The following is a 13,078-nucleotide window of genomic DNA, read 5'->3' as shown; positions in this document are numbered from 1 at the left end:
TGACAATGGAAGAGGCTGGTCAGAGAGTACAGCATAATGTAACCAGGTCCACAGTGTTATAAACCATGGTCTTACAATGGAAGAGGCTGGTCAGAGAGTACAGCCTAATGTAAAACAGGTCCACAGTGTCACAAACCATGGTCTTACAATGGAAGAGGCTGGTCAGAGAGTACAGCCTAATGTAAACAGGTCCACAGTGTCATAAACCATGGTCTGACAATGGAAGAGGCTGGTCAGAGAGTACAGCCTAATGTAAACAGGTCCACAGTGTCACAAACCATGGTCTTACAATGGAAGAGGCTGGTCAGAGAGTACAGCCTAATGTAAAACAGGTCCACAGTGTCATAAACCATGGTCTTACAATGGAAGAGGCTGGTCAGAGAGTACAGCCTAATGTAAACAGGTCCACAGTGTCACAAACCATGGTCTTACAATGGAAGAGGCTGGTCAGAGAGTACAGCCTAATGTAAAACAGGTCCACAGTGTCACAAACCATGGTCTTACAATGGAAGAGACTGGTCAGAGAGTACAGCCTAATGTAAACAGGTCCACAGTGTCACAAACCATGGTCTTACAATGGAAGAGGCTGGTCTGAGAGTACAGCCTAATGTAAACAGGTCCACAGTGTCATAAACCATGGTCTTACAATGGAAGAGGCTGGTCAGAGAGTACAGCCTAATGTAAACAGGTCCACAGTGTCATCAATTGTGTAAACATTCCGTACAGGGAGAACAGGTAAATGTGTGCTTGTTCTTTGTGACAGCATTTCATTCACAACATTACAGCAACTATGAAAACCACAATGTACAGTAAGATATGTATGAGGAATGTACAGTAATACGGAGCAGTTTGAATACAATAAACTATATGTACCGTGATCTAGCTGTGAATTCTACATGTCATATATAGGACTGCACAACGACCTCATGCTGATGACAGAGCAGCTCTACATGTCATATATCTATAGGACTGCACAATGACCTCATGCTGGTGACAGAGCAGCTCTACATGTCATATATCTATAGGACTGTACAACGATCTCATGCTGGTGACAGAGCAGCTCTACATGTCATATATAGGACTGGTGACAGAGCAGCTCTACATGTAATATACAGGACTGTACAACGACCTCATGCTGGTGGCAGAGCAGCTCTACATGTCATATATCTATAGGACTGTACAACAACCTCATGCTGGTGACAGAGCAGCTCTACATGTCATATATAGGACTGGTGACAGAGCAGCTCTACATGTCATATATAGGACTGGTGACAGAGCAGCTCTACATGTCATATATCTATCGGACTGTACAACGACCTCATGCTGATGGCAGAGCAGCTCTACATGTCATATATCTATAGGACTGCACAATGACCTCATGCTGGTGACAGAGCAGCTCTACATGTCATATATCTATAGGACTGTACAACGATCTCATGCTGGTGACAGAGCAGCAGGATTCAGCCATCAGAATGAATGTCCAGGTTGGAGCTGTGGTACCAGTATGTCCAGGTAGGAGCTGTGGTACCAGTATGTCCAGGTTGGAGCTGTGGTACCAGTATGTCCAGGTAGGAGCTGTGGTACCAGTATGTCCAGGTTGGAGCTGTGGTACCAGTATGTCCAGGTTGGAGCTGTGGTACCAGTATGTCCAGGTAGGAGCTGTGGTACCAGTATGTCCAGGTAGGAGCTGTGGTACCAGTATGTCCAGGTAGGAGCTGTGGTACCAGTATGTCCAGGTAGGAGCTGTGGTACCAGGATGTCCAGGTAGGAGCTGTGGTACCAGTATGTCCAGGTAGGAGCTGTGGTACCAGGATGTCCAAGTAGGAGCTGCGGTACCAGTATGTCCAGGTAGGAGCTGTGGTACCAGGATGTCCAGGTAGGAGCTGTGGTACCAGTATGTCCAGGTAGGAGCTGTGGTACCAGTATGTCCAGGTAGGAGCTGTGGTACCAGTATGTCCAGGTAGGAGCTGTGGTACCAGGATGTCCAAGTAGGAGCTGCGGTACCAGTATGTCCAGGTAGGAGCTGTGGTACCAGTATGTCCAGGTAGGAGCTGTGGTACCAGTATGTCCAGGTAGGAGCTGTGGTACCAGTATGTCCAGGTAGGAGCTGTGGTACCAGGATGTCCAAGTAGGAGCTGCGGTACCAGTATGTCCAGGTAGGAGCTGTGGTACCAGTATGTCCAGGTAGGAGCTGTGGTACCAGTATGTCCAGGTAGGAGCTGTGGTACCAGTATGTCCAGGTAGGAGCTGTGGTACCAGTATGTCCAGGTAGGAGCTGTGGTACCAGTATGTCCAGGTAGGAGCTGTGGTACCAGTATGTTCAGGTTGGAGCTGTGGTACCAGTATGTCCAGGTAGGAGCTGTGGTACCAGTATGTCCAGGTAGGAGCTGTGGTACCAGGATGTCCAAGTAGGAGCTGCGGTACCAGTATGTCCAGGTAGGAGCTGTGGTACCAGTATGTCCAGGTAGGAGCTGTGGTACCAGGATGTCCACGTAGGAGCTGTGGTACCAGTATGTTCAGGTTGGAGCTGTGGTACCAGTATGTCCAGGTAGGAGCTGTGGTACCAGTATGTCCAGGTAGGAGCTGTGGTACCAGTATGTCCAGGTAGGAGCTGTGGTACCAGGATGTCCAGGTAAAACATTGGTGTGCACATGGTATATTGTACAGGGAGTTTTAATACTTCAATGATGCCTGTATATTCTTCTAGAAGTTGTAGATACCCATCAGTACAGAAAACATTTATACTTTACTAAACTGTCTGATTCTAGAAAAGGCTATGTAAAACTAACTTTATATATTATATTTGTGTTACTATATAGAGAATAATGGAGCTGGAAGGACATGAATAGAACAACATTCTTGTTTTTGTGGACGAGGCTGGGTTCAATCTGGCCAAAAGCAGGAGACATTGCCTCAATCTCATTGGACTCTGGGTTCAATTTGGCCAAAAGCAGGAGACATTGCCTCAATCTCATTGGACTCTGGGTTCAATCTGGCCAAAAGCAGGAGACATTGCCTCAATCTCATTGGACTCTGGGTTCAATCTGGCCAAAAGCAGGAGACATTGCCTCAATCTCATTGGACTCTGGGTTCAATCTGGCCAAAAGCAGGAGACATTGCCGCAATCTAATTGGACTCCGAGCCACAATTGGCACACCAGGCCAACGTGAGGGCAATATTAGAACCGGTGTATCGCAAGGGAGAACATCAGATGTGATGTTGATGATAAATTCTCTGGCCAGACCAACAAGAGTGACAGGATGTCCATCAAGAAGATGGGAACTTGTAATGTTACGAACTGCGAGGAGGAACAATTAAAATATATATTTTTTTTTTTAAGAACTACCGCAGGTATTTTCACTATTTTGTTTTGCATGGATGTCATTTTGTGGCAAATTTTCTGTTCACTATATTTGAGTTTACATGTAAGAAATATGTAAAAATGGACATGCAAATGTGAATTTTCTGTTTAAATGTAACACATTGCTACAAAGATAAGTTTACTGTATACAGACAAATGTGCATATCCTTTTTCAGTGTACTACAGTATTATACAGTATTGACTCTTCCCAGTGAACTTTGACCTACTGTTGAAAAATCGGTATCTAAAAATCTCAGTGTGATACACGATAAGCATTCAGCTAGACACAACTGACCTTTTGCTGTAGCACAGTAAGCAGTCACTGTCAACAAAACTTACATTTGTATAGACAACAAACATTTCCAGGGTTGACTGCCATGGTAAAACAAACAACGGCTAAACATTTCAACCAGTACGGCTCACACGATGACAAAACAACTTGTCATTTTGGTGGCATTGACCAATTTACTGACACAATAACTAGGTTTTTTAAGCATGAATTAAATGTTTTGGGTGAGTTACTACATTTTCGCAGACATGCAATAGAGTTATGATGTCCCATTTAAACAGTTGTGACAATTGCACTTAGAGTTTAGAGAATGTTGACTGTTTAAAAAAAAAAAAAAAATGAGCAAAAAGCGATTAAGGGGAAAAACTGTAAAACAGAACTATTTCCTGGGTTTATCCATGTGTTGAGTATAGCTGTGCGCCAGAATCGCCGCTGTCCACTGGCCCGTGGTGCTGAACTTCATAAATCTGATTCCAAAGAATGCGGTCCTTTAATGGTGCTGAACGTCAGACCGCCTATATTACTGCTGGTCGGTTTGTTTGTTTACTTTGGCGCTATGGGACCTTTTGCACTTGTGACAACACTTCACCGCAGAACGCTATAGAACGTGTTCCAATTTGACAACATGAATGTGTGTAGAGTGGTTTGCCGTGCGGGCCTGAGAGTAAATGTCACAGTCATACACATATACCAGTGACAAATTGCTTTTGCGCAAGGAAACAGGACGGAGCTCATTCATCAACACATGTCTCAAGGTCAGAGGCATTCTGGGTGAATTATTTCACTGTAAATCTGCCACACACACACACACAGACAGATGTTTTTGTTTTTCAGTCACATTTGTTCTGAAAACGGGATACATATTTGTTTTTCCTCACATTTGCTGTTAATGACATTACAGCTGGATTCTCACCACATAAACTATTTGGTCTTGCAGCTATGTAGTTCAATATCAGACATAAAATCAGTACTTTCAAAGATTAGATAGAATCTAGGAGGAGATGAGAACTGAGAAGCACTTTCATCCGTGATAGAATTTTGAATTCTGGTTCATTCTATGGTGCAGTCTATCATCAGTTTAGAGAAATTGTTATGAATTTTATGTATAATGACTAAATGTGGTATACATTTAAAAGTAAGGATAGGGCTGTAACTAACAGAATTCTACCCTGTCTGATGACGAATGTTTGTACATAGGCAAAGAGGAAGTGTTAACAGACAACTTGTGACCACTGTGAAACGAACAACAGGAAAGATGTCTCGTCCCCACTCAGGGAGGGGAGAAACCGTTGGGCTTGCAGTAGATTGTGTAACATGTTGTAGCATATGGTAAGCAATGTAGGCATAAGAGAAGACTTGTAAAACAGCATTGTCATTGTCAGAGAGGAGGAGGGACATTCATGACGAAATGAGAGGTATATAAACCAATGTACATGAAATGATGGGCAGAGCTCTCGGGAATAAACATTCTGACTATCGTGACTGGCCTCTGTCTGTTTCATTTCAACCAGAACCTTACAAACTCTGGGCTACAGACAGGGTATTTAATTGAAGTTCATTTTATGAACTTTGGGAACTCTAATTCCCTTTAACAGAAATGAAAACAGAAAGAAGAAGTCTGCTGGTTAAGATAGAAATCAACATCCCAGTAGTAGGGGGTCTTCCTGTTATATTACCTGACACCGTTAATGCACATGCTATGATGCAATTATTATTAGGAGATCTGATGTCTGTAATTCCACACAGACACACACGCACGCACGCACGCACGCACGCACGCAGATAGACGCAGACACAGACACAGACACAGACACACACACACACACACACACACACACACACACACACACACACACACACACACACACACACACACACACACACACACACACACACACACACACACCTCTGTGCATAGTCCTCCAATAGTTAATCTCTGATGTTTTATATCTTATATAGAAACATTATACAGAGTTAAAGTGAATCTAAAATGGCAGGCTATTTTTTGACCAGAACCCTATGTTCTACGGAGTAGTACACGCTGTCCTGTAAAGAATAGGGAACAGCCTTAGAAAATTACGCTTTATGCCATTCAGGTTTTATGATGCGGATCAGACACAATCTGCCCTTTAACCCCCGTTCGTTCTTTTAAAAACGAGGTTTCATTATTCAAAGTTCAGAGAGACAGACTCATTGCTCATTTGGGGTTAATGTGGAGGTTTAAGTAGCTCACTTAAAGCCAATGAACTTCCCAGTTGAGAACCAGACAGGTACCAAGTTTGACTTCTCATATCATTACTCTCCTTCACCACTCTGGAAGGACTGGAATGTAGTGTTCTAAATAGTACACTATATATAGAGTGTACTACTTTTGACACAGGGCACGTAGGGCTCAGTTCAAAGGTAGTGCCCTATATAGGGATTAGGATACCATTTGGGTCACACAAAAGTATTGCTGGCTTTGTCAATCGGTGAGAGAAGGGGCTGACGCCTGCCTGTCTGCTCTACAGTCGGGGCACTGATGTGGTAAAAACTAACTCCCTCCTTAAATGTGTTTCCTGAGGGAGGGGAAATGTTTGTGTGTGTGTGTGTGTTTGTGTGTGTGTGTGTGTGTGTGTGTGTGTGTGTGTGTGTGTGTGTGTGTGTGTGTGTGTGTGTGTGTGTGTGTGTGTGTGTGTGTGTGTGTGTGTGTGTGTGTGTATGTGAACCTTAGGGGAAGTACAACAAGTGGTCAGCAACAGGACAGGAGGATCAAACGGTGATAGATGTCAGGAGCTCTGTGAATCACTGTTCTGGGATGAGGACAGGACACTATGAGGAGTCAGAGTTAGGGAGAGAGAGAGAGAAACGGAGAGTGAGAGAGACAGATTGTGTGTGTGAGAGAGAGAGAGAGAGAGAGAGAGAGAGAGGAGCCGAGAGAGAGAGAGAGAGAGAGAGAGAGAGAGAGAGAGAGAGAGAGAGAGAGAGAGAGAGAGAGCGAGAGAGAGAGAGAGAGAGAGAGAGAGAGAGAGAGAGAGAGAACAAAGGGGGACGTCTCTGACAGAGCATGTAATAACCTCACCGTTCTGAACCACTGAGCTCAGCTCCATCCTTGGGCTCTCTCTTTTTAAATTTGATTTCACTCTCTTTCTCTCTCTCTCTCTCTCTCTCTCTCTCTCTCTCTCTCTCTCTCTCTCTCTCTCTCTCTCTCTCTCTCTCTCTCAATTCAATTCAATTTGCTTTATTGGCATGACGTAACAATTTGTATATTGCCAAAGCGTACTTTGGAGATTAAATCATTAATTTACAATACTAAAATAATAATAATCAAGATTGTCAGCGAGACAATCAGTAACAACATTGATCAAGGGTCCAAATAACCATACAATGGACAATAACCATAACAATGGTATAGAGGACACGAGCAGGTTGGTTGGTTAGTCAGACACTGTCCCTCATTTTATGTCAGGCAGCAATGCAGTGCGCTGCCAACCCACAGCTCTCTGCGTCCTCCCCCAACAGGACGGGTAGCCTATCCTCATCAGAGAGGTCTTTGAAACAATGAATAAGGGTTTCAAATTTGGGGAAATGACACTCTCTAATTGTTATACATTTTTTTACATTTTGTCAGGAAATGCAGCTCCGTCTCAGGTTCTGCTGTGGTGCAGTGGTTGCACAGCCTTACCTCTACAGGGAGCCAGGTTTTCCAATGGAAAAGCTGTGCTCATTGAGCCTGTACTTTGTCAAGGTTTTTCTAAGGTTTTGATCAGTAACCATGGTCAAATAGTTTGCCACAGTGTACTGTCGATTTAGGGCCAGATAGCACGACTTTTTTGTTTGTGCTTGTGTTTCAAAACAAGGAATGTAGTTTTGTTTTGACTTATTCTGATTGGTTTATTGTGATTGATTGGATGTTCTGGTCCTGAGGCTTTAGTGTGTTAGTAGAACAGTTTTGTGAACTCAGCCCCAGGACCAGCTGGATGAGGGTCCTGAGGCTTTAGTGTGTTAGTAGAACAGGTTTGTGAACTCAGTCCCAGGACCAGCTGGATGAGGGTCCTGAGGCTTTAGTGTGTTAGTAGAACAGGTTTGTGTACTCAGTCCCAGGACCAGCTGGATGAGGGTCCTGAGAATTCAGTGTGTTAGTAGAACAGGTTTGTGAACTCAGCCCCAGGACTAGCTGGATGAGGGTCCTGAGGCTTCAGCGTGTTAGTAGAACAGGTTTGTGAACTCAGCCCCAGGACCAGCTGAATGAGGGTCCTGAGGCTTTAGTGTGTTAGTAGAACAGGTTTGTGTACTCAGCCCCAGGACCAGCTGGATGAGGGTCCTGAGGCTTCAGTGTGTTAGTAGAACAGGTTTGTGTACTCAGCCCCAGGACCAGCTGAATGAGGGTCCTGAGGCTTCAGTGTGTTAGTAGAACAGGTTTGTGAACTCAGCCCCAGGACCAGCTGAATGAGGGTCCTGAGGCTTTAGTGTGTTAGTAGAACAGGTTTGTGTACTCAGTCCCAGGACCAGCTGGATGAGGGTCCTGAGGCTTCCGTGTGTTAGTAGAACAGGTTTGTGTGCTCAGTCCCAGGACCAGCTGAATGAGGGTCCTGAGGCTTCAGTGTGTTAGTAGAACAGGTTTGTGTACTCAGCCCCAGGACCAGCTGGATGAGGGGACTCTTTTCTTTGGTCAGCTCTTGGTATTGCAGGGCTTGGTAATGATGTGAAAGGGGGACACTGTATTGTAGATGCATCCTAACTGAAATGCTATTTAAAAAAATATATATATTAGTGGATATTGGCCTAATTCTGTCCTGCATGCATCGTTTGTAGTTTTCCTCTGGATATGTAGGAGAATCTTACATAACTCTACATACAGGGTTTCAATGGAGTGTTTGTCCCATTTGATGAAATCATTTTTTGCAAGTGGACCCCACACCTCGCTGCCATCAAGTGCAATTGGTAGGTATTTAAAATTGAATTTGTTTTTAATGGCGTAGAATTCCCTGTGTGATTTCTCTCTCAGTTATTTCACTGCCTCATGTAGGTGCCCAGATAAGCTTATTTTTCAACTTAATTAATTGTAGTGTACAATGCTCTATATACTATGTACCGATTAAGAATTTTAGAATTCCCTGAGATCTGTATCTTCTCTGTAAAATCATTATTTTAGTATTTTTGTGGCTTACTGCCAGGGCCCAGGTCTGGCAGTACTGCTCTAGCAGGTCCAGGTTTTGCTTAAGGCCATGTGATGTGAGTGACAGCAGGCAAGGGTCATCTGCGAAGAGCAGGCATTTAACCTCTGAATTGTGGAGACTAACACCAGGGGCTGAGGATTTTTCCAGAATAGTGGGCAATTCATTGATGGAAATATTGAAGAGTGCAGGGCTCAGATTACAACCATGGCGAATGCCCTGGTTATTACATTACATTTACATTTTAGTCATTTAGCAGACGCTCTTATCCAGAGCAACTTACAGTAGAGTGCATACATTTTATATACTGAGACAAGGATATCCCTACCGGCCAAACCCTCCCTAACCCGGACGACGCTATGACAATTGTGCGTCGCCCCACGGACCTCCCGGTTGCGGCCAGCTGCGACAGAGCCTGGGCGCGAACCCAGCCCAGCTTGGGCGCGAACCCAGAGACTCTGGTGGCGCAGCTAGCACTGCGATGCAGTGCCCTAGACCACTGCACCACCCGGGAGACATTTTCTTGACATATTTTCTTGTCAATTTTGACGTATTGCCAGTATACATTGATTTAATTATGTCATATAATTTACACAGCTTTCAATAACTTTGTAGAACAGTCCTGTATGCCAAATAGAATAAAATGCTTTTTGGAAGTCGAGAAAGCAAGTGTACATTTTGGTGGACATGTTGATCTATATTTATCTCTCTCTGTCTCTCTCTCTCTCTCTCTCTCTCTCTCTCTCTCTCTCTCTCTCTCTCTCGCTCTCTCATTCTCAATTCAATTCAATTAAATTACCTTGAATAAGCGTTTCAAATTTGGGAAAATGACAATCTCTAATTGTTTTATATTTTTTACATTTTGCCAGGAAATGCAGCTCCGTCTCAGGTTCTGCTGTTGTGCAGTGGTTGCTTCGCTCTCTCTCTCTCTCTCTCTCTCTCTCTCTCTCTCTCTCTCTCTCTCTCTCTCTCTCTCTCTCTCTCTCTCTCTCTCTCTCTCTCTCTCTCTCTCTCTCTGTTCTGACGGACATCCTCCGTCAGAACAGGCTCTGATCATCTAATGACGTCTTCCGTCAGAACAGGCTCTGATCATCTAATGACGTCTTCTGACAGAACAGGCTCTGATCATCTAACGACGTCTTCTGTCAGAACAGGCTCTGATCATCTAATGACGTCTTCTGACAGAACAGGCTCTGATCATCTAATGACGTCTTCTGACAGAACAGGCTCTGATCATCTAATGACGTCTTCTGACAGAACAGGCTCTGATCATCTAACGACGTCTTCCGTCAGAACAGGCTCTGATCATCTAATGACGTCTTCTGACAGAACAGGCTCTGATCATCTAATGACGTCTTCTGACAGAACAGGCTCTGATTGTCTTCAGACGTCTTCCTACAGAACAAGCTCTGATCATCTAATGACGTCTTCCTACAGAACAGGCTCGGATCATCTAATGACGTCTTCTGACAGAACAGTCTCTGATCATCTAATGACGTCTTCTGACAGAACAGGCTCTGATTGTCTTCAGACGTCTTCCTACAGAACAAGCTCTGATCATCTAATGACGTCTTCCTACAGAACAGGCTCGGATCATCTAATGACGTCTTCTGACAGAACAGGCTCTGATCGTCTTCAGACGTCTTCCTACAGAACAAGCTCTGATCGTCTGGATGGCTGGCTGCACCCAGCAGCACCTCTACTACATCAATCAGAAACACCTCAAGGCTTGACTTCAGTTGCCAGGAATGCCGATGAGGCTCTGAGATCCAATTTGTTTGTGCTGAAATGACTTCCATCCCATTGCCACAGAACATTAGGGACAGTAAATGAATGTCCCCCAGGCGCCTCTTTCTCTCTCTCTCGCTCTCTCTCTCTCGCTCTCTCCTGAGCCTCTGGGCTTGCAGACAGGTGATGGGCTTGGAAGGGGTAATGGTAGGATCATGAAGATAATTTTCAGTCTGTAGACTCTTCTGTCCCTTCTACCCATCCCAACCGTCCTCTCTCCTTCTCAACCTTCTTCCCTCCTTCCCTCTCTGCTTCTCTGCTTCTCTCTGCTTCTCTATAGTAACAGAACAGTTATATGGTAATACAGAATGGAACTTTGAACAAAATTGTAAAACATAATCATAATAATCTCATGTTCAGCCGTCACACACATTATCGCCAAAGAAACTCCTCGAACTTGAATAATTTCCGGCTCTTGCCGTGTTCTTGCCATGAAAGCAATGTTTTGATATGGAGAATCGTTTGTGAATATGTTTTTCAGCCTACATGGAGTTTACACAACAAGCTCTTGACCTGGCTGAGTTTACAATAGGGACATGGAGAGGATCAAACCACCAGTGGCCATTTTAACATGGAAATCTTGGAGGGGCAAACTCTCAAATGTTTTTTTTTTAGATGCATGCCAGCAAAGCCACTACACAACACAACACTATACAATTCATTAAATGCACTATAACGGCGACAAGCGGTGCACACAAACTGTTAGGACCTACATAAAGCTGTCCCAACAGCAGAGCTTTCTTTCCAGCACCATGGAGTGAATCCTCACCACTGCTACACCTGGCTATCAGCGAAGCCTTGTCTGGCAGCGGAACAGTTCATTCAGACTCATTTACTGCCTTTTTAAAAAGCATAGCTGATATGGTTGACTTGCGTAAACAAATGTGGTTTCTACTGACAATTGATATGTAAAAACTATGGCATAAGGGAACGATGAGCGGATAAGAGGCATTCCGTTAATTTGAATTAAGACGTTAATGAGCGAGCGATGACGGATGTAGTCAATATAACTATTTGTTCAGCACTTTTGAAATGTACAGTGACAGAATGCAGAACACGGGTGACTCTTAAAGTATTTTCCCTGTACACCAAGTCAGAACCGTAGAATAAATAAAGGGGCATATATTCAGACAATGAAAGCTCTTACAATATTAGATGATGACATTTCTCAAGAACAGGTTATAGGCTACATGTGCACCACCGAGTAAGAACAGAAACGTTAGGCAAAATTAGGAGGGGAAAATAGACCAAATTATTAGGGTGAGGCACATGGGCTCCTAACAGCTTACTATACAACATGCACTTAGTATTACTTTCTTAGCTACAGTATGCATATCTCCCTGGCATATAACATCATTTATGCAGCAGCATATAATACGTTTTTGGACTCACCTTGTTGTGATGTACTCACTTGAACAGGAAGGTGGCTCAGCGGTCCTTCGTGGGCAAATTTTGTCATCAAAGAAAGAGAAAGATTTACATTTCCGTGTTGGATGACCGTTCAAAACGTATTTTATCAGTCCGAGCTCGTTTATTCCCGACTTCCCAGTTGCATCCCTTGCGGTAAGCCACTGTCACGATTCCTTCCAAACCACTCATTGTTGAATTTGCGAATTCCAACTTGTTGTGTAATGTTTATGTCCATTGGCCCATGAGCACCGATACGTTTTATCTATAATTTCTCTTCATTATTTATCTTCATATGACAAGGATAAAAAAGGATTTGCCATTAGATTGTCGACTTGATTCACGATGGTGATTGCTAGTCAATAAGATTTTGAAAGTAAGATGTTGACATGATCAGTCCAATCAAAGGTACTGTACATATAACGTTATTTGACTGCATTTTATCTGTGGTCAATGACCTTGAGCCTTCTTGGAAGAGTACTTGTAATATACCTCTATGGCAGGAACCAAAGGGCTGACATTCTGGATGTCTACCCTTATTAATAAGGACTTCAACTTGGCGATGACGTAGTGTCCCAATGAGTGACAGAACACTGAGCCAATCACGGTGCAATGCTCCTATTTTCTGCCTCTTCGCCCCACCACCACAGAAAGACCTGAGGTAGGCTGAAACACCTGCATTTTGGAGCTGCCTTACTCAAGAAAACAAAAAAGAGACCATGCTTCTTTATCAACTAAGTGATATATTTTTGCTTTACACTATCGTTCAAAAGTTCAGGGTCACTTAGAAATATCCTTGTTTTTGAAAGAAAAGCAAATGTTTTTGTCCATTAAAATAACATCAAATTGATCAGAAATACAGTGTAGACATTGTTAATGTTGTAAATGACTAAATGACTAAAATGTGATTTTCTTTCAAAAACAAGGAAATGTCTAAGTGACCCCATAATTTGGAACTTTAGTGTACATTGTTCGCAAATCAATATGTGACACGAATTAACGCCAAAGTAACATGCAAAACAGGCAAGCCACCCCCCAAAATATATATTTATATATATTTTATTTGTTTATATTTGT

The sequence above is a fragment of the Salvelinus fontinalis genome, chromosome 27, assembly GCF_029448725.1.
Source record: "Salvelinus fontinalis isolate EN_2023a chromosome 27, ASM2944872v1, whole genome shotgun sequence".
Lineage (NCBI taxonomy): Eukaryota > Metazoa > Chordata > Actinopteri > Salmoniformes > Salmonidae > Salvelinus > Salvelinus fontinalis.
This window is presented reverse-complemented; position numbering follows the sequence as displayed.